Source organism: Anser anser, assembly GCF_964211835.1.
Source record: "Anser anser genome assembly, chromosome: 4".
In the NCBI taxonomy this organism is placed as follows: Eukaryota; Metazoa; Chordata; class Aves; order Anseriformes; family Anatidae; genus Anser; species Anser anser.
Window position 1 is genome coordinate 39,891,493 of NC_139724.1, and position 26,852 is coordinate 39,918,344.

At 35.8% G+C, this 26,852-nt stretch overlaps 1 protein-coding gene across 13 annotated transcripts in view; it reads right to left on the reverse strand.

The window, feature by feature from the left end:
• LOC310898179 (uncharacterized protein) overlaps positions 1 to 26,852 on the reverse strand; it is a 467,382-nt gene that overhangs the window by 157,693 nt on the left and 282,837 nt on the right. For all 13 annotated transcript variants that reach the window (XR_014583048.1, XR_014583049.1, XR_014583050.1 and 10 more), the window contains 3 exons: positions 26,252 to 26,390; positions 22,310 to 22,382; positions 10,821 to 10,906 (listed from right to left, as the gene is read on the reverse strand). The gene's annotated coding sequence lies outside the window, so the exon portion shown is untranslated. The remainder of the gene's footprint in view (positions 1 to 10,820; positions 10,907 to 22,309; positions 22,383 to 26,251; positions 26,391 to 26,852) is intronic.

Below are 26,852 nucleotides of genomic sequence, written 5' to 3' on the forward strand. Positions count from 1 at the left end.
AAGTAAGTGGTTTCCACAAAGCCTCACGACACTCAACTGTCTCTGCAAGTCCCATCAGCAGAACAGCCCAGTAGGAATATTAATTTTGGAGCTGAGTTTTTGTGACAGCAACCAAGGAAAAAGAGGCAGATTCAAAAGAATGAGGCAAATTCACTAATGTTATTTGCTTTATGGGCGTGGGGGCTGGTAACGATAAAATCGGAGAATAATTTAAGTTGAAAAGGCCTTCGGGATGCCACCTGGTTTGGTCCCCAGCTCAAACCACAGCCACTTCACATTTGGATGAGCAATAGGAGGGGATACCCATGGCAGGCCTAAGCTGTAGCTTTGCTCCAGGTTCTGGGCAAAAATCTGGTGCCATCGCACTATCCCTTTGCACGGCTACTGAATTCCGTTTATTCAGAAAGCTGATAAAGGAACTAGTCTATTGAATTTCCTATATATGGACACGGCTTTCACCTTTCAACCATTTTGTTTTTTTCAATTGTGTGGTGGCAGTTTTAGCTAGCATATTTGAATAACTTTTATCAAATCATTTAAAGTGGTGTCCAGAGATATTTAATCATGTTTTTAATTAGGACCAGACACACAGCATTTGATCTACAATATGACTGTCCCAGCAACTTTTTATAATGATAATTCTTGAGTGATTACTATCCTTTGAGACTGATAGTGTCAAAAACAATTACAGAAAACCCTTAAGAAAAACAGCTTTTTCCGCAAATATTCTTCCTATTAAGCAACTCATTAAAATAGCTGGGGAAAGCAAAAAGAAAGTTTGAGCACAGGCAAGGGCAATTTAACATATTATTTTATTCAGTACAAACACAATTTTTTGAGGCATTTACTTGGCTGTAATTATTGTGATCTTGTATTAAGAAAGCATGTGTAAGAAATATTTTTTCAATCACATGATCAAGAAAGATAATCCAAAGCGCTCTACATCCAATGTTTCAATTAATTCTCTAAAGCTTTAGCTTTATTCTTGTTAAGAATGCTGTGAAATTCTGAACTGCACCTCAACCTGCTATATGTATTATTTTGTATATCACCGTTGGAGCATAATAAAGCTTTGGTTCCATAATATGTAATGCTGAAAATTATATTAAACAGAGCTAATGTTTTCTTGGCATTTATTTAAATGGTATTGACCAAGATACTGTGTTTCAGTAGGCAGTACACCTACAAAAATCTGTTGTGATTGCTAAGTTATGAAATAAAGAATGATGATACAACATGACAAACTAGCATTTGGAACATACTGTTAAAAACATACATAGCAAAAGTCAAAATATGCCAAGAGCAAAATTTTGCCACAATGTTTATTAATTAGAAAAGCAAGATCTGATATATGATTTGGGTATACATACCATGTGTCTTTCAGTATGTCGAGGCAGACAGAGCATTTTATAACCAGCTTGCCTTTCAAAGAGTAAAACTTTAATATTAGATAAAGCACGAGACACTGCATACACTATTACAGAATGATAAATGCATTTAATCAAATCAACCAACTTTTATGGCACTGTTAACATCATGAGATATGCATATAAATCGATACATAGGCAGACATGTTTCTTCTAGGAGGTCAAATTATGTGTCCAGATACTGCATATCTAGCTGACCATTAAACTCCTTTTCAAACATTAAATTTCATTTAGAACAAGTAGACCACTCTGTTTTAAATTGTTGACCTTAAATAGCTGATCATTAAAGTGTCAGCTATTTGTCTGAAAATATGAAAATGGATTTTGGATGGCTTCCAGAATCTCCAGAAATTGTGTCAATGTAAAACGGATTATATATATTTTTTACAATGAGGAGCCCAGCCCACCAATTTCATTTATTTCTCTTCCTGATGTGTACACAAGATATACATTATGCTTTTGAAAACTAAAGGTCAGCTTTACGTGGTGCCAATTAAATGGATAACTTGCAGTGCTGCACCTTCCTGTTTGTTCTATTATTTCTGCTGGCAAAGTTAAAAATGAGTAACACTTACTGCTCTGTCCTGTATTGAGTTTCTGATTCACTCTGACAGGATACCATTAGCAGTTATTCAGATTTTTTGCCAGATACTAAATTTAGTTACATTATCTTAAGGTAATACTGAATAATAATGAACAATTTTGTTGGAGTATTGCACACAACTCGATTTTCCCTGATGTGAATTAAAGCCAACAAATTGCAGGAAGTCTCAACAAAACAAAGCTGTTATTATGGAGTAAGAATATTTAAACAGGAAAAATCAGTTTAAAAATAACCAACAGTTGGCTGTGGTATTTAAGCAGCTAAGAAAATCTACAGTAACAAAGACAGATATCTATAAGGAATCTTATTTCATTGATTTTGAGTTTGTTTTGTAAAGTACCCTACCAGACACCGTACCATGCTGTACGTGTACTGTCACATGCACTGCAAGAGCAAAGTAGTTTTATTACAATATCCTAAAAAAATCACATCATAAAGGAACTATTTCACACAGTACAATTAAAGTATAAATCTTAATCTCTACACCAGCAGGAGGCTTTCCAGTCATAACTGGGGGAAAAAAAAAAGGGGGGGGGGGAGGGCAGGATTTAAGAAAAATAAAAAAGAATGAACCATTCTAACTTTTGGTATCCTCCTAGGGTCAGGGTGTAGCAACAAGAATACATTTACAGATGCACGTAGGTATTTACAGCCTCACAAATTTTGAAGGTCCAATCTACCTCTATGCATTAAAATATGATTTGAAAACTTAAAAATGACCAGAGGATTGAGAATCAAAAACCAGACAGGCAACTGCTTTAGACACTGAGGTACATAGTATGAAAAGAAGGATTAGAAACTTTGCAATACTAACCTTCTACTGTTATTTAAAACACCCAAAATATTTTTTTGACAGCTTGTTAAAAATTCTGAAGAAAACAATGCCTCTGTTACCTGAAATTGCTTTTACTTATCAGTGGCATGAAGAGAGCCTGTCTTTACAGAAATTTAATTTATAAATTAGATACCTGTGTGAAATCCTGACTTTCAGACCATGTAAAAGACATTTTTTGCAGAGTAACTAAACCTGTTCATATGAAAAATAACAAAACAGATTGTGCCTAAGCTGTACACAGTCCTGAATGCATTACCTCAAAGCAATGGTTTTCTTTTTAGTTTTAAAGAGGAAAAAAAAACAAATATACCTTCTTTAGAAATTGGTTTAATGAAAAGAACTGGTACTACCCACAAACCTTTTTACCCATTACAAAAAGCGACTGATAGTCTGTTTCTGTATGCATTATTTTTGTAAACATTCAGAGGCATATTTACTGATTTAAATATATGTGTTTCCATGCTCTCAAATATATGGAAACTGCTCATGTCCCTGTTTACACCAATGATAAGAATCCAGAAATGCAAAAATCAAGTTACCAGCTATTTAAGTTTTTACAAATCCAAAACTCTATGCTTTTACTTGTCTGTTTTTCAGTTTTAAAGTCTAATAAATCTACAAGGGCAGGTATACACCTAATTTATTCTTTAACCTCCCAAATTCTGTCCCAATAGTTAGACACCAACATAATTTTGACGTACATCCACATGTGTACAACTACACATGCAAAGTGCTTTTTCAATGTCATTTTTTTTCTTATGAAGTGCAACTCAACTTGTGTAAAAGTACACAAAATGCTAATAACCGAGGACACAATCACAAATTTTGCATTTTAACTAATAACTGCATTATACAAAGACATGGCAAAACACTACTTCACCAGCACTAGTTTCTCGGGATTCTTGTAGTCAAATACAGACTCCTTCTGAAATCGCTATACATTATTATGAAATTGGAAAGGTTTCCAATAGATTCCAGAAAGGTGACTGAAAAACAACCCTTTTGTTAATCTCTGCAAATTTTAATTGATTTTCATCAGGTTTGCATTGTTGGAAGCAAATTAGCAAGACAGTCGGGTTATCTAATCAGCAGGGAAAGAAGTCTGTTGTTCTTTAAAAGCAGAGTTCCCAGAATATTTGGGGAAGGAAATGGATTTCAGGTAGATCTGCAGGAATTGAAGGAAAAAAAAAAAGTGGAATAAAATGAAATGCACATTAAAAAAAAAACCAAACAACACAACTGTGGCTTAGAAACTTTGATGGAAGAAACACTATTATTCGCTCTGGTTCTAGGAAGATGAAGCTGGCTTCATCAACAAATCAAGAGAACCCAGTTAGAAGGGAAGCAGGTCTCCTGGGTAAGTCAAGGCCAACACAAAAACCCGAGGACACCCATCCCACCACCACCCCTGCCACCTGTCTCCTACAAACTCCAAAGTCTAGACATGCTGACATTTCAGGATACGAAAAGATCTGAAAGAAGAAATTCTCCCCATTTTAACAAAAGACAAGTTTGCCCAGGCTTTTAATTCAACAAATCAAGATTCTGCCTGAATTCACATGGAAGCATAATGAAGACTGTCTGTCCTAACCCAGCTTCTTTGGGCGGGAAAAAAAGCAATGCAAATGTTTTCCCTAATTGAGAAAAATATATTTTATTACATGGCATGAAGGCATGAAAATGTCTGCCTCAAGACTATTTAAATAAATGTTTTAATTCCTAGCTTGCTATCAAATCAGGGTAATTTTCTGAGTATGAACATCAGAAATTACTGTAAGGTAAGCACCAGTGACATTTATACCTGGACTCTGTCCAATCTGGAATTGTATTTCCTGAACAATTCTGTAAAGGTATGCAAATGTGTACTGATTTTTCTTTTATTAAAATATTTTTTCTCATTAACTATATTTATATTTGCTACTTCAAAGGCTTTTAAGTTGCACAATGGTGTAGTGGTGGGTGGAACACTCCCTGGAGCTCTTCTTCCTCAACAAACAACCACCCTCCCCCCCCCCCCCCCCCCCAAAGCAGTCTAAGTCATAAGAAATATTATTTCACTCACACTGACCAGATTAGAACTAGACATAGATTTTTCTCAAGATTTGTCTAGGAAACAGGTATGAGAGATTTCATACATTTCATCATTTGTCTCATCTTTTAATCCAAGTTCATGCCAACAGGCCCACTGGTGCTTAGGTGAGTTAAAAAAAAAAAAAAAAAAAAAAAAAAAAAAGGTTTACTTGCTTGTATTTGGAATATGCAAGAAATTAATTTTGTGATTATAATCATAGCTAGTAACATTCCTTGTGTGTTTCAGTCAGAATTTCTGTCATTCAGCCTTAGACAACTGGATGATCTGGGGATTTCTATAATCTTGTCATGAAAATCTATGCATAAAGATTAGAAGGTGGTTCGTCTTTGTTCAGTGAGAAGCTATAGTCCGCTACACCTGACCCAGCATCATTCTAGAGAACAAAGTTCATAATACCGTAAGACAGCTTTATCTTTCTTTCACTAGATTGACAGTAAGATAGCTATCTTCATAATGCTGTGGAATAATTCTGAAATTAAAGATTAACTTTCCACTTACAGAATCTTACTTTTCCAACTAATCAGGATGGCACTAGTAGATCCAATTCTACATTTTAAATCTGCCTTTAGCAATAAAACAGACAACGCCAAGCAACTAATAGTAAAGTAGGCTCCATTTGTTCGGCTTTCTTATTGCATTTCCTGGAAGTTACATGTCATCCTGGCAAACGTTTCTAAAAAACATTTAGCTAAATATTTTTTCTCCAGCAGAACAGGTTGTTACTCTCAGAACAGGAAATCTATGTTCCTTCTCTGTGATCATATATTAAAAAGGCAAAATGTTAAGAATGTCAAGTTAGCTTGACAGTAGGGTGTTTTTTTACACATACACACACACACACACAGTGCTACCACTCTTTATCAGAAGTTTTGTATTACTTACGCATTTTGACATTATGAACTAGTACCTAAAAGCTTCCTCTTTAGCCACTGTCAAACTAAGTGCTGAATGGATCAATAAACATATAACAAATACTAAATCTTGAACACTTATCTTCAAAATTCTTTGCCAAAAGTTTAATTCTTATATCTTTGTTTTCTCAGATAAGGAATTATAATAAAAAAATTGAATCATGGGCAGTACATAACACAACTTGGTACAAGTTACAACTTCGCACATGTGCAAAGATTTACTCTTTGCACCCTTTCATCTTTAAGCATAGAAATGAACAAACCTAATTCTGCTCACAGTCAACAGCAATCATTTCACCTGTGTATGTACAGGGGAGAGGGGCATGTGAAGTAGCTTACTCTCCCTGTAGTCTGACCTGTAAGGTTCATGGTCTCCTTGTGCTGCCCCCACATTAGTTTCTACTGTATGAGCTCTTCTTCATTTTTCTTCTACATCTTAATGACATGTTTTGACATTAGTGATTTTGTAGGGTCATTAAAACTCTCAAACCATTCTGAAAACTACAAAGGAAATTAAACAGCAGGAATATGTTTTCAAATCATCTGATCTTGGTGGATGTCGCAGCATATGTAAAGAACTGGTTGACAGAAACTCTGAGTCATCGATAGTACTTTGAAAGCACACAGAACATGTATGAACTATCAAATACCTGGATAAGGCTAAAGACAGTGCTGACTTCTAAGAGGTGAAATGAAAGGTCTTTCCTGATAAAAATACTGTGCAGGAGGTAAAACAGGATCTAAAAATCCTACAAGATTATTTACTGATCAAAATGGATCAACTCACCTAATGCAGTTCTGAAGGGTTTTGTCTGTTGAGATCACTTAGTTTTAGTCACTTATTCTTTAAAGCAGAGATGAGAAGTGCAAGTAACAACCTTTTATGTAATAGCTCAGAAGTTAAACTGTTCATGCAACCTGTGAGAGATCTCTACTTCTCAGCCATATCTCTTAGGAGAGTTCCCTAAAACATTTTAAGCTGTTTTACCAGATCAGAGCAAATCTGTCTCTCTTGCTAAGTCTTTTCTATTTTGTATCACATAAAAATATTAAGTCAAAGAGCAGGCACAACACACCATCTTGGCACAGAGTCAGTGGTAAAAGAGGCTATGACAGCACGGAGGAAATTGTTGCTGTTCAGAAGACAAGTACTCAAAACAAACCTAGGTTTTTATATAGTGGAGCACCACCTACTCCAACAGATAATTTAGAATTATAAACTACCAAGTACCATCAACTTTTGCTCTTACAACACGACATGCATTTTTGATTTGCCCCGGATAATCCCTTTAAAGTATCATTAGTGTCAATGTAGATCAATAAAGTATTTAATAAAAATATTAAAGTATTAAAGCTTTATAAGCTTTAGCGGCTTTTGGTGACATCTTGGATTTAGATTCCCTGGAGTCAGCACAACTCACAGTATAAATTGTTAAATTTTTAGATTATAATGTAAATGGTAGCTTTATTATTTTTGTTGGTCTGTACATCCCCATAACCTATGAAGTCAATGCTTCTGTCTAACACTCAGTTATGTTCTCTAGACAGCTTATTTACAGACATCCCAAAGAACAAAAGCATGTTCTGAGTAATGATCTTCAGGAAATTAAACAAACAAACAAATGAACAATAAATAAATAAATTATAAAGCCTGAGATGAAAGAGGCAGCCCAGAAAAAAAAAATATATATATATATACACCACTATACTATTTTCATAAATAGAAACCCAAATAACGTAACTTCTACCATCTAGAACCAAAAAAAAAAAAAAAAAGCAGGCTAGATGATGGAATTCTAAACACTAAAGCATTATATAGGCCCTCCAAATTACATGTGTATACGTGTATTTTTTCCTCCAATTTTTAAGTTTACTTTTTATTATGGAAGCTTTCAGGAGATGATTTCCTATCAAGTTAAAGCTGGGCCAAGTAACAGCTGGTACTTCATTTCTATCACCTGCTCCACAGAACACCTCACCAAATATCACAACAGTCACTGAAATAGACTCTTTTTTTTTTAAAGAATAGTTTAGTGCAATGCAAATAGCAGAGGAAATGGGCAGCTCTGGGCTGTGCCCAGCGCCACCACTGCACTCAGTGCTTCTGACTGCCATGTCCGGCCGTCACTGTAGCTGCTGATACCCACATAAGACAGTTCTAAAATGAGGAAAATCAGCAAATAAATAGAAAAAAGTCCCTTTTTCCCCCCTGTCCCAGGCAGCACACAGAAGGAGGGTGCCGGCTCAGGGCCGTGGCTCTACCTGCACACTACAACAACCTTCCACCTCCCTCCGACATTAGTGGAGCTGCAGGGCAGACACAGGGACCCAGGCCAAATGGGGTGCCCAGGGCGGACACAGGGACCAGCAACCGGCCATGCCACTGGCCGCTAATGGCACCTGGGCCAAAGGCTACTGGCCACAGACGGTTGGGCTGGGGCCCCTGGCACCCTTCACGGGTCCCTGCCTTTCCGTGGGGCAGCAAAGCATTGTGAACCCCATTTACCATCTGAGAGGAAAAGAAAGTACCGTTCCTAAGGTAGTCAAGCCAGGTTTAGGGCCTCTTCGCTTCACACCTTTAAGGCTTCACCCTGCCCAGGGCGCGGCCCACAGGGAGATGGCCCCAATCTAAGTTCCAAGCCCTGGTAGCTTCCTCAGCCGACAGAGCTACGCTAAGAAAAACAGCCAAACAGCTGTCAGATACGTTTCTCTTGTGTTTGATTACAAATTCTCTAATGGGAGGAAGGTATCTTGTTTCTCTCTGTATTTCTTTCTCTGTGGCTTTACGTGCTGATACTCAGTACATTAACGACCTGTTCCGTGCACAGCCTCTTGGCCTCTTGTTTGTGAGAAACACAGGGGAAATGCTGCAAGGATGTCTTTTCACCAGAGGTGGGAAGGGAAAGAAAAAAAAGGGGGGGGGGGGGGGGGGTGGACCTGTAACGTCAGCCATAAATAGTGCAAAAAACTGTAGCCTTTAGATGCTGTTTTACGTATTTTCTGTTCCTGTAAGAAATGTAACTTACGTGTGTCATCTCAATTGACAGTTATGGGAATTTATTAATCGCAAGCCAAATAACCCATTTCATTTCCCCTTCTTTGGTTACCAAATCCACAGCCAGACAAGAGACAGCTTTAAGTTTCTCTGGCCAGGTTTACTGGCGATCTGTCTCCGCTGTTACTATAGCTTGCCTGGTTGTAATGCTCAGCAGGGAGCATGTGTTCCTACATGCTTTCTGAAATATTAATACACAAAATTGTACTGAGGTTTCTGATAGCAGCAGATTGGCTTCTCTGTGGTTTTCTGATTAGAGGTGTATTGGTGATTCCGAGAAGCCAGTGGCGCCGAAATGGGTTAAACCTAATAAGGTTTTGAAAGCTGATAGCATAATTTAAGAGAGCTCAGAGTCACAAAGCTACAGACCTGACTGACCCCAGCAAATTACAGTGTTTGTTAATGTTCCGTTATAGACATCTTCTATTCCACCAAAAGCAGATATATTAAGTGAAAAATTGACTTGTGGTTCACAAAGATAGGCTAGCCTTTCTGCCTTTTTTTTGACAGTTGGTCGACTTAGATGTAAAAGAGGGCATCATGGCTTCTGTTTTTATCAGGGCTCTTGGGAACGCAGCCTTCAAAAACATTAACTTCAGCTTCCAACTAAAGGAACATAATTGCCTTAAAATCTTTATCATCATAATCTTACACAATATGTGCCCCTTGGGAAATCTAAAAACAATTTAAGGAATGGAAGGCGCGGGAAAAATCCTTTTACTTTGAGCAGGGTGATTATAATCATATAAGCTTTAGAATCAGTGCAACTGGAATATAAAGAAAGAGTGATTAAAAAAAGCACTAAAATTTATATTGTGCTTTCAGAATCAATGTTAATTAAATGAAGTGGTTGCCAACTCGTGGCATTTTAAACTGAATCTTCTTACTAAATGTTTAATGACAATAAGTTGGCTTAGGAGCATTTCTTGCAATCTTTCAAAGAGGGTTTTACTGAAATTCTGTTTCAAACCAGGACAAGCTGACAGCTTTAAGAGTCCAGCAACTGAATAGGGAAAAAGGATTTTCATCATTACTAAGTCTAAATTAATGCAAACAATAGACAGAGGTAACAGACTCTGCCTCCTCTTATAATCTTGTTATGCTCTGAAGAGGGCATCTGAATTGCCCTGCCTCTGCTATTCAGCAAGGAAAACACTTTCTTAGGTGTAGACCAACACAAATGGGAACAGCAGTCAGCAGATGAAAAGACTGGGCAAAACAGGAACAAAGGTGCAAGATGTCAACAGTACAGACCTTGAGTTATGTGTTAGCTGGTGTTCTTGAGACACAAACTACTAAGTTCTCTGCTACTCAAAGAATATAGCATCAACTGCACCATTTATTCACTAAGACTGTTTGCCGAGGTTCAGTTTATAACTTTTATTACAAAACAATAGTTTGAGTCCAGGCATGGCTGAGCACTCCCTTTTGGTAGCTTTTCAAGCCTGAGAACCTTGCAGTCCTGATAGGACTGTCTGAAGAAGCTAATCCCTCACAACAGCAGCAATATTGTCAGGGAGCAAAACAGACACTGGCTAAAGTCACTTTTGTTCTGTAAGCATGCTGCCTCTGCCTCTCCACATGGCCTTCCCTCCCCACTGCTTCATGGACTGAAGGGACAGTCCCAGTGTTAGAGAGAAACTGGAGTTCACAGAGAAGTGTGTGTGGAGTGTATTCAACACAGTCTTGGGAAACATGAGGAGCCAGAGGCCACCCTACAAATGTCTTAAAACATATGCTGTCATTGTATAACGTTGTAAACTCTCAAAACATCTTACCTCAATATGTCACTCTAGAGGCAATTGATTTAGATCTAAAATTCTCTTTGTTAAATAACCATCTGACATGCCCCTTTCAGTAAATGAGAATTTAAGTACAGTGAGTAAAGTGAATAACCTTTGATGATCACAGATGGAATTTGAGTGTAAACCAGCATTAAAATCTGGGAGTTTCCAACTGGCAGTCTTGTCTGCGTCCACCTCCTTTAAGAAAATGAAAAATACTTTGTCAGGTGTGCATTCTACAACAATTAGCATATTTGGTGAGATTTTTATGACAGTTGCTTTAAAGTTTTAGCATTTACCTGAATTCACTCTGTTCATCTGCTATGCCAGTGACTACAGTGTCACTGCTGTCAGTGGCTGCCTGAAGGCCCAGTTCCTTCAATGATCAAAATATTTTTGTCTGACAGTGCTTCTGGGGACATCATAAAGTGTCACAATTAGCCTCAGTAGGGAAGCTTTCAGCTTAGTTCTTACAGTGGCCTCTAATTCTTATTCTCAGGTAAATTTCAGAGGAGGAGACCTTGGCCTGCTGAAGGCAATATAGACTCCCACAGACTTCAAGAAGGGCTTAGAAGTCACTTCTCTTTAATTTTACTTCATTGTATTGAAGTTTAAAACAAACAAACGAGTTTCTAAATAAGCCGTAAGTTATCACATCAGTATATGGGAAGGGATCTGCCTCTGTGCTACCTCTAATTCCAAAAGCTAAGATATGAGTGTTGAGAACACATTATTTTCAGAGAAAAAAAAATATAAAATGCTACAAGTGAAAATGGAACACTACCAATTTGAAGATGCATAAAGATTTACAGAAAAAATAACAATTACATGGAACACCTTGGAATCAAACTACTATTATTAAATCCTCCCAACTTTCATGTAATGAAAAGTTACACTAGCAGGTCCACTTCTGAGAATGCAAAAACATCAGTATAATGTTACAATGAAAGACGAGATACATGTGTTGACACAATATTCAATGACTGACTTTTCACTCTTCCAGATTGCAAATTGTTAGCAGAAAGAATAAAGAACTAATTCCCTTTGCCTTCTTGAAGCCTTAACTCTGCAAAGTATTCTTCTCCCAGTTCTTTAAATACATTTTTCTCTCTTCTCATTCTACTGATGGATAAAATTAAGACTGCCCTGTTGCTGATGGCAGCTCAGAATTTAGTACTAATCTGAGACAATACAATACAGTTCAGTTACTATCAGATGAAATACAAAACCTTAAATCAAATTAAAGACAAGTTATGTGTTTAGAGCTGTAAAACCATATTTTGTGTGAATAGAAAATAGAGGTTTATATAAACCGGTTGGTTTTATCTATTCCTGCCTAAAAATATGCAGTCAGTGTATGACTATAGATTTTTACTCCAGATTTATAAGCACAAGGGACACTCTGAGTAGCTTTGCTACAGATCTAGCACTGTGAACTAGAATAATGGCAGCTCCAGTGACAAAAGGGAAAGCTGTTTCCCAAGAACTTAAAGGGAATTTGAGAAAACACGTCTCTTGCTATTCTTCTTACGGCTTAGTGTATAGTATTACATCACATTTTAAAAAATAATTATTATTTTAATCTTCATAAAAAATCACAACCATGATCAACGATACCTAGAAAGATAACGTGCATGAATTAATACTTCAAGGAGAGGGTAAGCTAGTGACATAATCATGAATTCCAGAATGCCTGAATGCCACCTATGTAATCTGCACAAATTAGATGTCAGCTCTTTCAGATGTAACTCCTGTCTCATGAAAAGGTTTTAATTGAGAGAGACCTAAGTTCCAATATCTTCATGTATTTTTACATGTAGTATGCAGTATGTGAATCGATACAGTATCATTCAAACAAGGACTAGGTATCAAGACTGCTGTTACTGGTTCCATAGCCAATCTAATGCTGGTAGTCTTTGGCCAGCAAATCTTGAATTCATATAAGTAAAATGGAATGACTTCAGCAAAAATAAAGGCAGGATGCTTCCCTCTGTGCTCAAGATAATTAGGATTCTTTGAACAGATGGGATAAACAGGATTAAGAGGTCTCAGGCACCCAGTTCTCATGTTTAGAGAAGGTTTTTACATTAAACTACTCTATAAACTACTATATAGAAAGCACCTCCGCTCAGCAACGAGTTAACAGAAGGATAGCTCTGTTAGTTATGATCTGAGAACCCTTGGTATACTCAGCTCTTCAGGTCAACTAATTTATTTTTGTTAAAACACACAAAATTGCAAGGTCTAGCAGCAATGATGAAGAGTTTCCAGGAAGCAGAATCTTGTAGCTATCTGCACACGTTCTCATAATGGTTGAATATGTCTCTTATAAAATAAGAGTTTAAAGCACTTTCTTATAACTTTTGAAGGTGCATATCTGCCACGGGGAAAAAAAAATAATCAAAATTTGGAACTGAAAATTTCATTAGACATCTTTCTAAGAGAACAGATACCTCTTGTTTAAGGTGAGCAGATAACATATTTTATTTTCATGGTGGGAAGAAGAGAGAAAATGGATTTGTTGAGTGACATTTACCATTTTCTTCACAAACAAAGACAGGAATGAATATAGTGATGTTTCTTTGGTTTTCAAAGAAGTGCAAAGATTTCATAAGGCACAGAAATGATTAGAAATTATTTAGTGAAACGTTTTTTTATCATTCCTTTCCTCTTCATCCCTCAATGACTGAACTTTACAAAGTGCATGGCTGTTTCTTCTACTGCAATAGGAGCTCCTATCAACACATGATTAGTTTAGCCAAAGGAAAAAAAGAAATGGAAATGAGGAAATGCATAGCGCAATAAAAAGCATAAGGACTTGCACATGCAGCAGATACTCCCTAAATGGGCTGCAAAGGAAAGTAGACTGTGAATCTTAATATGTTAGTATAAACAGCTATAAAGGGTGTGCTTGTATTGCGAATGACAGTACTGATCAAACTAACAGGATCTCTCCTGTTCCCAGAAAGAGATGCAATGAACTGATTGGAATTCGACTTTGAGGTCATCTCTGATCTCAATTGTCTTCCCTAATATGTGTATATTCAATAACCATTGTGATGCTAGTGACAATATCCTATCAGTATAGCAAAATTCCCAGTGCAATCTCTGCTTGATTTTGAATATATGCATGCATTCACTGACAGGAAAAAAAAAATGTTTTAAAACATTCTATATTTATATAGCACCCTTCAGCCTAAAGGATTTCAGTAGGTTTCAGAAACTAAATGCCTCTAGCAGACTTAAAATAAATCACCACTAGGAATATTTGCAATGGCTCAGCGGTGTGCAAAAAAGTAGCCAAAGGCTTGCTTGGTCATCTTTGGGGATGTTAGTAGCAGTTTATTTAGAGAAAAAAATATATATTTGTATATATATATATATACACTTTTTTTTTCCCAAACACATTATTTCATTAAAAAAATAAAATAAAAAAGTTTTAATATCCATGCTAAAGAAACAAGTTTATTATTTCTTCCCGTAAGAACTCCAAGTTATTTATGTGGTATCCAATTAATTTAACTTTGAAGGTTGAAAGTGGCGGTCAGGTTTGTCTGAATGAGGATCCAGAGTTCCAGAAAGTCTGGAGATAAGATTTAGTGTTCAGTATGGATGCAATTCTACCATATTAAATTAACTTCTCTCTGTATTCGTACTAATGTAAGAACAATGTCAGTATAATTCTTGAAGTATTCTCAGTCCCATTTTTTTAAGCTGTTTAGTATTCTGATGACTTGTTCCCATTTTATTTATTTATTTATTTTTATTTTATTTTTATTCTCAGCTGCAAAGATGTCAGCATCTTCAGTTCTGTGGAGTGGTACCAAAGCTGTAAATGACCTGGTTAAGGATGCTATATCGTAATTCACAACAACAGCTGTACATAATAGAATTGTCGAATATTAATCAACTTTTAAGTTATTATATTATTGTATTATATTTAAGTATTGTATTACTGCTATTATTACTACAGATGTTAAGTGAATGCTAAATAGTGAGATTTGTGACTTAAAAGGCCAGAAATTCAAAGCTGACACTAGGCTGTCACTTTTACACGGGCACCAACTGCTGAAAAAAGTAAAAAGTAAAAGTATTCTGGATTAAGGGTTAAATTTAAGTATCCTCTAGGTATTGCTATGAATTAAATTCATCATTAGAATTAAGGTCACACTTAACTTTTCGCTACATTGGACTCAAACCTTTTGGTGTTTAACTGTGTCTTTGCCTGTCTCTCAGCTAAAGCCAGAAAAATAACCCTATTTCTTTATAAAGAACATTTTAAGCATTCTTTTTCCTAGCATTTAGGCATAATAATGCACAGCTTTAAAAGCATATAATTATGTTACTTTTGCAGAAATACCTAGTGAGCACCATTTAAAAATAAATAAAACAACATAGAATTGGATATTACAAGTGAAAAAATGAAAATGTTTAGAGGAATAACATCAGTCTCTTTCTACTGATCTGCAAAATATATGATTTGAAATACTTATTTTGAATCCAACACTTTGCTTCCTCTTTGCTACAAACCAAAGCCAGCGCTATGACCATAGTTCAATGAATTACCTCTGATATCGTTTTTCAAATTTGCTGAGTCCAGATTACCAAAATGGATATAGTAAGATTTGTATGTAGGCTTGATCAAGCCAGAAGCTGGTTAAACCACTGACAAACATGAAAAAGTCAGCAGAAAGATCAGCCACAAATAATTAACTCATAGAAACTGCAGATGATACAGACACATTTGTATGCTCCAGCTCCTTGAAATAACTCTTGGCAAGGAGGTACAGAGAGGCCTGGTAGTGGCAGATGGTAAAATGAGAGACAATGGCCACAAGTTGTGGCTTGGAACATTTCTTCTTGGTGTTAGGAAAACCTTCTTTTACTCTAGGAGTGTGCATACAGTGCCTCAAAAAGCTGTGGAAACCACATTACTGTAGACAGTTTTAGTCTCATATCCCTGGAGTTTTCCAAGTCTGAGCTAGAAGACGCAAATCAAGTTGTGGCAAGTGAAGATCTAAAAGGTACACCATTCATCTCTCTCTGCTTCCTTGCCAAGAGTGATTTCAAGGAGCTGAAGCTAAGCTCCCAGTCAGCTTGTCTTCTCTGGATGGTGACAGGATGACGTCCAGAAGCACAAAGAGATCTGTCTACCTTCATAATAATAATTATAATTTATAATAAATAATAATAAATAATTTAAGATAGTACGAGCCTGCTAAAACCTTCAGACAAAACACACAAGTCCTGGATATGTAATTCCATGACATATATGATAAATCTCTGCCCATGCTATTTTATTTTGTTGCCAGGTATACACATCTCTGCATTTTGCATCTCCCAGCTGCTGTCAGTCCACAGAACTGCTTTAAAAAGTGCTGGATTGTAAGGTCTACTTAAATATTGTTGCAGATTTAACTTCAGTAGTTTAGATAAACAAAAAGTCTGACTCTCACAGCCAAAACAAAACAGGAGAATATTTTAGCCTTTTACAGAAAGCACTAAGCCATTTTACTAAAATCAATACTACAGAGGATACAGTACCAAGTTTTTGGTTTTATATCTCTTCCCTCCCTCATTCCCTTAGGAGTACTATACTGGATAGTTTACTATCTTGCGTACTTACTAATCGTATAATACTGTAATAATAAGTCATATGTCAAAGCTATGTTTTCAAGCAAAGTAATGCTGGGATTTTACACCAGACCACAGGTTTCAGAATAATCAATGTATATTTATAGTGACTTAATTACAGTGATGAGGTATGTCTCTGCTGCCATGAGGAAAACTGAAAGGAAAAATATAGTTTCAATTATATATAGCATAACCCAGCTAAGTGCAGTTTTGCAAAGTTTGCTATTAACAAAAACCACTTTGCCTCAGTGAAAATAGCTTTTTCAATAAGAGACTCTGGAGACATACAATGGATTACAACAGGCTTAGGAACCTGTTGTTGAAGGAATCATGTCACCTGAAGCAATCAGAAAGGCTTTAACTAACTGAGATATGGTTGAAACTCGCTTGGGGTATCAGAATAAACTAGTTCAAATCTTTCTGATATGCTGCTGTGACTTGAACCACAAGGCAGACCTAAAAAAGGGATAGTGAAGTTCTAGTCTCAGACTGTAATATTGATACGTCTTCTGAAATTTATTTTTTTCAACTTCAGAAAGCAATCTTTAAAAAGTCACACTTGAAAAATATCCTTGTTTCTCACTTTTCCTAGTTTATTTACAACATACCACAGCAAGAGAGACAAGAAAATTAAAAGAATTTCTGTTGTTTACTCAGGTGATTGTAACTTTGGTGTCCATAACTTTTGTCTGTGACAAGCTGAAGTTTGGTAGCAAAGAAAGCATACAGATTCAGTTATTCATATCACTTAGCTACCTTCACCTATTTTGAAGTGAAGGGAACTGACAAGGAAAAAAGAAATGTATGTATTTTATTCTTCTTGACAGCAGTTCTGTAAGAAAAGAGTTCCAAAGATTCCTCACTATCCAAACCTGTGACTCTTGGTTGCTATCCAGTTCTGTGTTAGCAATTTTGGCTTGCACACCATGAGGAATAGAGGCCTACAGAAAGAGTACTACAAGAAAAAAAAAAGGGGGGGAGGGGGGGATCAGGATGCTTTCCATGGCTCTTGAGCGCTTAGTCCACAGTTACTCTACACAACACACCTCTGTTCCCAAGTGAGACAGTGTGCTGTCTCCTGCACAAGGCTGTCAAGTTTTCTTATACGTTTCTTATACAGACAAAAAGGAGAAATCTGTACTCAAATAACAGCAATGAAAACACTGTAGTGCAATGTGAGAGATACTGTTTCAAAGCAATCTACCTGACTGATGCGTAGCATATCGTAATATCCCTAAGGAGTGCTTTGCAGTACAGTGGCTATCTTAGAGGGTTTCTCTGTCATTTTTAAAATCTAGTTTTATTAATTGATTATAAAACTAGACAAGATTATACTGACCATGGAGACTGACTTCCTATATCACATTCCTTATGGAAGTCCCCTAATAGATACTTTCAGCAGAAGACAGTAAAGTGAGTCTCATTTTGATGCAAATAATTATATATTCATCAAGCAAGTGTGTGGGGAGGGCCACTTTAGAGAGCAGCTGATAGGGCACTTCAGCAACAAAGTCAAACACCATTAACAAATTGCCTTTTTTTTATATAAAAACATTTCTTTGTTTTCTAAGATGTTCATATGATTTTGTATTATTCTTTTTGTCTGAAACACCCAGTATAAATGTCCTGGAAAGCTATCTTACTCACATGACCTTTCTTTCTTTTTAAGATCAGGCTCTTAAACCTGAGAGCAGATCCTAAAAAAAGACTATAAATCATAGAGATCTGCATTAACATAAAGTTAAGGATTTCACTGGAACATGAACATCAATAAAACGTAGTAGTGAGCTAAATGTGTAAAGCAAACATTTTGCCTCGATGTGCAAATGTGACTGTCAAATTAAAAAATGACTGTCAAAGCTCTGACAAAGACGGCCCAGAACTAGACTGACTATGAAATTGGCCTATAAACATCTGAATCATAATGATTTTCTTTGTTGTTGTTTCTCCTTTCCTCCCACTTATGCTACAGCCATCTCAGAGTTTGAAAGAGAACTGTGCATTTTATCCATCCTCTTTTCCTATTTCCAGCTTGCCAATCTTCTGTTATTTCGATAACAGCTCTCATTCTAAAAGGAAGGACCCAAGTTCTCCCACTAAATCTAAGATAAAAATAAAAGTTGTTAAAGGGTGTTCCATGACTTTTGCAAACGGTAACCAACCTGCTTTAAAGCACATGTTGCATCTTGCTTGTCCTGTTCCCTTTCCATTTATAAAACTATCTGCTGGAAATGAGCTCTGAAGTTTTCTGATCCCTATACTGTAGAGTGATTGAATTTACCCACAATTTTATGAAACAGTCTGCTTTGTCGTACTGAAATACTCTGAAGTTAAAAATCAAAAACAAACAATCAAAAAGGAAATATAATGAGTGAATAGGATAATACCTTTACATAGTAATAACTTGAAGGTCTCTCTCTTCCCTTTGAACAAGAGATGAACAAAACAGAATTATTAAGAATAAACATCATGTAAGATAATTTCTTCATTCTAGTTTTCCTACCTCAGTATCACCTACCGAAACCTCTGATCAACCACTCTTTAAAATATATGAAAATTTCATGCCTTAGTGTTTCCATTTGCTGTGCAGTTAAGTAATCAAACAACAATCCTACTTGCATTCAAATTTGCAGTAGCTTATCATCACTTCCCTGTTCAGGATGCTGAAGGTTCTTGAAAGGGAGATGAATATTTTGTCCAATAGCTGTAATGCTAGCCTGAAGCTTTGAAAACACAGGTAATTCTCTACTTTGCTGGAGACTTGCTGTGTGTGTGGTTTTGTTTTTCTTTTTAATTTATTTGGGGGGAAAAAAAAGAAAAGGACTAGCACATGACTCTGATATTTGATACTCTTAAAGCTTCAGAAATGTTCTGGGAAAAACTGTATGGTAGGCATAATGTTATATACAGATTTGAAATATGTGCTTTAGGATTAATTTTTTCCCCTAAGGATTTGTGTCACTTCTCTGTTTAGAATGTAGTATGTTCTTGAAAAGAAGACAAATGTTTGCTAAAATAGTTATAGTGGTAGCCTGAAGCTTTGAAATCTCACATAATTCCATGCTTTGCTATAGACTTACTGCATAACCTTGGAGAAGTCATTTTGCCTGTCTATTGCAATTTCACATCTGTAAAATGAAAATAATAGTAGTGTTCCTCTGTGTCAGTGTGATGTTATAAAGGGGCACAGTTTTCACAGGGATGAAAATTACATCAGTGTCTTAAGTACATGAAGAATGATAAATCACGTGTAATTAGCAAAGACATTTTGTATGTATACTAAAAAAGAAGGGTGACATTATCATTGCTGATTTTGTCAGCCTTGAATGGAGGCAGCACAAGTCCAGCTAACATTGTGGCAGCTGAGAAATGAAAGGAGGAATTTGATTCATGGAAGCCCCAGAACGGTGCATGCATATTGACATATAATGCAAATCACTACGGCAATAAATACTGATGTCACACAAAGAGCATAAGAACAAACAAACAGAAAAACAATAACGTAGCTTCGGTATTATGGAACCTTATCACAACCCTCTTTTCTCATGTTAATGCATTTTGCATGCAGCAGAAATTATACTTCTGAGAAGAGCCACTTTTCTGTGTTCTCTAAAGATTATTCCTTTACTCAGTGTTGAATCATGCATATCCCTTCCTGAAATCATTTTAATCTTCTCTCTCAAGCTCAGCTCCATTGAAATGTATATTCTGTAGAATGCTACTTTGGTGGAGCAATTACTCCTTTTTGATTAGGGATGTGCTTATGAGATCTCCACAAACTAAAGTCCATTTTAAATAGATTCACTTTTGATACAGACCTGTCTCTTCCTACGAGACGAAAGTCTCCTGAGATTTCTGACATCTTTTACCACTTATGAGTGGCTTTTTTCAGATCATAGATCTAACTGGAGGTGGGGGAAAAGAGGGCAGGGAGAGAGAGAAGATCCAAAATTTTTTCATCTACTGAAGAAAAAAAAAAAAAAGTGTGGGAGATAGGATTTATTCTGGGACTATTTATCCTGATGAATATGATTAGGAATGATAAATATGAATTCTGTGTTGTGAGAAATACAAAATAAAGATAGTGTGCAAACATACAAGACCCCATTGAACAAAAGGTCCTACAATGAGTAAGGAAAAGAACCAGTTCAAGGAAGATGCAGAAAGTAGAGGGAAATCTCTCCTCCCCGCCAAATTTTTCCAGATAATCAAATTCATTTTCCTGGGACCACAAAAAAGTTACTTGTGTGTATGTAATCATCTAAATAATATTGAACAACATCATTTTGTTCAGTCTTTCTTTCCTTCACATGCTTCTTATTTCTGGCCAAAAATATGAGATTTAGAAGACAAAATCAAATGTAAGGGAATTATAGCCTAAAGGAGACAGGGAGTGAACAATAAGCAGAAAACTGATATGAAGATTTTTACTGCTTATTTGCTTCTTTAGATTATCTCTATCTGTTGAAGAAAAAAATGGAAAGACAATCCTCTTCACATCAGGAAGGAATAATATAAGATGAAATGGGCATGCTATTTTGTTTTTACATATCCTATAATTTTTCTCTTTGTTGATGTTGTCAGGTAGTGCCTAGCAAGCTGACAAATCTGAATGAAGCTTATAAAGCAAAAGAGTTCTCTGAATTAGAATTACACAAATGAAGCATAATGTTATTTTGCATGTTCTTGCAAAGACAATCTGCTTTGTCTGTGGTGCTAGCTGTGACCAATGGCCTTTCTCTATTGCCCAGTCCTAAAGCATTTGACAGACAGGTTTAATTTGCAAGAATGTTCTCATAGAGGCAAAGAGCTGAGGATACTTGCTCAAAAAGACTTGTTGAATGGTTCATATTGCAAATCTCTCTGTTATCATTTAAACTTAACTATTCATAAAACAAATTCTCAAAAATATGCTGGAGAATAGATGCTAAGTAGAAAACAACCTCTTTTGTTTATAATGCAAATAGTAAGATGAGTTATGTAGAAGTACTACAAAGCACATACAAAGATAAACAAGTTCCCTACAATTAGCATTTCTCCACACAAACAGTATCTCAAACAAAAATCAATTACAAACAAATGCACATGAAGAATCAAAACCAATTCGCAAATAATTTGCAGGCAGTCAAAAGGACTAAAGTCATAGAATAAACTGATCACTAGTAATAGCCTATCTCTAATTTGGAATGACACCAGCTGTCAGTAATTTACTGAGAATTCAGATTTTGGTATAGAAAGTCTTTTCATCCATCACAGTCTGACATTAGTGGGTTGGAAGATAAGGGGACAAAAAGTAAATAAATTCTGCTTGTTGCCCAAGGCAAGATTTAGTTTGTTACTCAGCTTGTTGCAGTATGCTTCACTTTTAATGAACTTTTTAATGAAATCCACTTATTTGATTGACTTTTTATTATTATTATTATTCTGTGAAAGAATAAAACATTTTGTATGTCTCTGATTTCAAGAAGTCCCAGCATGAGTGAAACATGAAGAATGAAACTGCCATGTTTGTTGAGATCTTGCACTACATTTCTAATTTAGAGGTTAAGGTAGCTCTCAACATGTTTGTCTCTGATCTCCATCAAGATTAATGAAATAAAAATTAGTATTTTCTTGATTATGAATAAATGAAACCAAAGAAACTACCATCCAAAAATTAAACTAAATGACCAAAAAAAAAAAGGGGGGGGGGAGGGGCCACAAGGCTTGGTTTATTCACCATTCTGTGAAAGAAACAGCCAAAAAACAGCACAGACCACAGATGGAAAAAAAACATGAAACACCCATGTTCTTGTTATTTGTGGGAAAATAACAAAAAGAGTACAAAGTTTCCAAGATATCTTCACCTCCTGTAAATAACCCAATCACTCCTCCTTGGTTAATTTCTCAGATAAGATTAGACAGGAGAATTTTAGAGAGTATTTTTGCAAGTAAACCTTGAAGTTGGGAAAGGAGGCAATAACCAACCTGCACAAAAATTGCTTCCATTTCGCCAGTCGTCCTGATGGTGGCACTCTTCACTCTTAGATCCAGTTAACGCCTGCCACAGAAAGAACAATAAATAGGATTGATAAGATTGATTTCATGTTCAGGAATAGGTAATTTAAAGACTACCTTCCCCCATTTTTTACATGACTGGCTTAAAAAACAAACAAAAAACAGCCGTATAAACGTGCTATTTTAAAAACAATGAATTTTAATAATGACAGAAGGAAATCATGTCATTCCAATCTCAAACGTTCTCTAGTCTAAAAGGCCTTCTTTTCTCTTTCTCTATATTTTTCTCCTCCCACTGTGAATGGCTTAGAGGACTGTTTTTCCTACTCAGTGCTTTTATTTGATCCTTTCGCTCTCTTTTTCATCAAGTTAAAATGTTTCCGCAATATTCATGAATTCAGCAGCAGCCCAGGAGTGGGTGTAGGGTGTTGTTTTGGTACTGTTCCTCCTGCTGAGCCCCCTGCTCAAATAGAGAGTATAATCACAGTTTAGAAATTAATGGGCTCGAGTTGTGGGGGGTTCCTTGGTGGGTTTTGTTGTTGTTGTTGCTGTTTTTTGTGGGTGGAACAAACAATGCTGGCAGTGTTCTTGTACTTCATACCTATGCCTGAAGGAAGAAAAAAAAAAAAAAAACCCACAACATTCTGAACATGATAGGATTGTATTGATTATTGCACTGGTACATTAATACCTGCTCATATTAGGTCAAAACTACTTCGTATATATATATATATATATATGGGTATGGAAGTTACTGTCAAAAACCTGTAAACAGTTTGAAGGATAGCCCCAAACTGCCATCAGAAGATTAGAAATGGCATGTTTCTATGTACATGTTCCCATTTACATGTTGGAAATGACTATGTTGAAATTTACATATATATTGGAATTTCTCAGAGAAATTAATCCTGTTCTCAGACAGCAGTTCAGTTCATTCTTCTACAAACCCTTGTGCAGATCAGCCAAACAATTTGTCAAGTGATTCAGATTGAACAGATACACCCTACCCAAGTATGACTAGACTTGGATTTTAGCATGAAATAAAACTGATAGGTCCTTCTCTTCCCTTTCCTTCCCTCCCAGCATAACATTTAAAAAATAATAATAATATAATACAAGGAAAAAGTAGAGTAGTTTTTACCTCTATTGACAGCAGTGAACTAGTGAAACAACGATGCCTTTATTTGATAGCAATATTCAACAGCCTCCCCTAGGATTAGAGAATGGTTTTGCTAGCTGTGCAAACAAGTAGGGAAAAAAACAAAGCTTGGTCCAGTAAGTTTATAGATTTAAAAGGTTTAAAAGATGGATAGGCAAGAAATACAGATACAAGGTTGAAGTACATAAGGGAAGAACTGATATAACTATCAATTATATGTTGTTACGATTTTTTTTTTTCATTTAAGTTCAGGGAGAAGGTAGTGGGGAGCTTAATTAGAGAAAAAAAAAAGGAAAAGGAAAAGAAAAAGAAATAAGAAATAAGAAACAAATGTTACAGCCTATCACTTCCCTCAACATGATTAACAACTAGAATTTTGTGGGCCGTAGGGCAAAGGTGAATCTTGAGGAAATATTTTAAAGAGCTATCATTTTTATATCACATAAGGGAAAAAAAAATCTTTTAAATCATTTATTCTGCACAGGTAATGCAGTAAAAAAAAAAAAAAAAAGGAAAAAATTATAAGAGATATTTATTAATCAGAACAGTATTACATCTGTGAATACTGTTGACAGTAAATTTGGTATTTGCATTCTTAGGTAATACAGGAGGTTTATGATAAAAACTGGTGAAAGGTAAAGACAGCTGAATATTAGCAAGTGGAAGTAAAGAGTATTTTCTAAGATGAACCACTAGAGTGAAACAAAGCAAGCTGTTTGTTGTTGTTGTTGTTGTTGTTGCTGTTTGTTTAAAACAAACAAACAATTTGCAAGAGGGAGAAGTTAATTTTACATATACTAATGGAAGAGAGAACATACAGCTTTGTCATGAAGTGGCCACTGAAGTGAGAGAGATAATATCCAGTTTGGAGAAAGGAAAGCATAAAGGATGATTTCAGGACAAGGCTGGTTAGATGTCAGAGCTGAAAAAGTACAATATAGAAAAGAGACTGAATGGTGGCCTGAGTAGCTATCTACATTTTCTTTAAAATCAGAGAACATTCTTATGCCTCAGGTTAGGGACAGAAAAAACTGATACTGCTGCAGTCTGAACAGAAACATGCAAACACAAAGTTTAAAGCTGAAGGAATGCTATGAAAAAGTGAAGTATGTTATTCGCCATGAAGTGCCGTACTTTCCTTGTGTGGTAAAACACTGCAGAATAGGTGAGAGTCCAGCAAGGATTATTCAAAGTCTGTGATTGGTATGAGGATAGGAGTGTTTGTTAGCTTTTTAAAAGTTTTTGTTTGTTTGTTTGTTTGTTTTTGAGACCCAGTTTTACAGTAGGAAGATTATTCAGGCTCTGTCCTGAAGTCATCAAGGTAAGTACATGTGTGGAAAGCATTCAGTCTACATCATCCTATAAGCACTGAATTTTTTGTTTCTGGAAATAATTATCACTGCTTTTAGAGACTCAAAATGCAGCTGCTGGAGCTGCTGGACTGATTTTTGATGATGCAAAATGGGTCTTACATGACTTCCCAATGAAAGATGGGATTTCTTCTTCCACTCACTGGTAGATGGCAAAAGAACAAAGGTAAATTCTACCCAGGTAGTTAAAGACTTGGTCAAATACATATTTTTAAAGTTTTCTTGGCAACGCTTTTTTGTTGCTTTCCATGTGCTGAAATAATCTATGTTAATAACACTGTATATTGTTAATAGCTTCTCATCTAAAAGTTATTTTAACAAATGATGATTATTTTAGCTGTCCTTGATGTGTGAACAACACAATGACCTTCTTTAAAATAATTCCCATTCAGTATTCTAAATACAGTTTTAAATAGATGTACAAAGAACAGCCATGTCCTCATATCCAGAAACTAATAACACTGCTGCCATCCTCTGCTTTTCATTTATGTACACTCATCTTACAATCCTGCACATCTTTCTCTGTGTCTGCCTGTACATGTTTCTGAAGAATAAAAATTGTGAAAGTCTGTAATTAGTATCAAGTATTATTTAATTGCCTAGAAGCCGGTAACAATGTTTGTGTGTGGCCAGTTGCAGGAATGATGTAATTGTCTAGGAGGCTGATAACATTCAAGGCATCTAGAGATTGCTTTCATATTCCCTTGATGGTATCCAGCTGCACTATTTGCAAAACTCCTATTCTGTTTGCATTTGTGTATGTGTGTATGCACAGCTGCTTAGTGAAAAATGCAGAATTAAGTATATAAAAGAAGTAATCTAATCTCATTTTAGAAGATGTTTCTTCCTCTTGCTAAACAAGAATACAATTCACCAGTCTTGGCAGAGGTGGCTCAAGATATCCTAGAATGGCATAACAGAATTGTGAGAAAACATAACTGAGCTCTGGAGTCCAGAAGCACATAATATAGTATACACAGTACCTGTCTCTGCCATGCTCTGGTGAATTTTCTGAGTCTCTCATTTGCCTGAGGAATGTAATTGTACACACACGCACTTGCTGTCCTCCCTTTACTTATCTCAAAAGCTGAAAGAGAACTATTGAAGTGCAATACCTTATCATAAGAAAATGATAAAGAATATCTCACTTTTGGCTGAAATATATCCTCATGAAAACTACCCAGCCTTAGTTCAACCTGATCTCTGCAAAAGATTACCAATGAGAGATTTCTAGAGTCAGTACATCTCAAAGTGCACACTGTAAAGATATAATTTTTGTGGGAGAAATGGAAGGTTCTTTTTTTTTTTCTTCCTTTTTTTTTTTTTTTAAATCTAGGTTCTGTAGCTGATGGAAACACTGATTGCTGTTACACAGTTACTCACCTTTCCAGTAGATGGTAGTACAGATGTGCTTAAAAGAATATTCCGTTTGGGACTGAAACAAACACTGTGTAGACATTTTCATGTACTGAATATAGAGGAATTTTTAGCCATATCAGTTTTAAAATTAAGTCATGTGAAACTGCCATTGGGGGGAAAAAAAAAAGAAAAGAAAAAAAAAGAATATTGAGACCTTTTTATTCCAGCCACTGATCTTTAGCAAAGTAAAATTTTTGTTTTGATAGAAAACTTGGTTGAAATGCAAATGTTCATAACTGAAAGGCGGGGATCTCTATAAGCCATTGACACTCATAATGATTTACTGTTATAAAATCTGAGTGGTGGTGCATAATATTCCCACTGAATGCTAAAGCCTATGGCTGTTTTAGACTGTTTTATAAGCTGCATGTATTCATTTTTTTTTTAAACAGGCTTGACTTAGCTATAAAGATAGAGAAAGAGAGAAAATCAGCTTTACGGATTTTTCCCTCACAGATCTGTCATGTTTGTGTATGCTGATAAAATCAGCAATAACTGAACATTCATATAATAACAAATGCTGTTCATTAACATTCTAATATACTAGGGAAATATGAGCCATGTA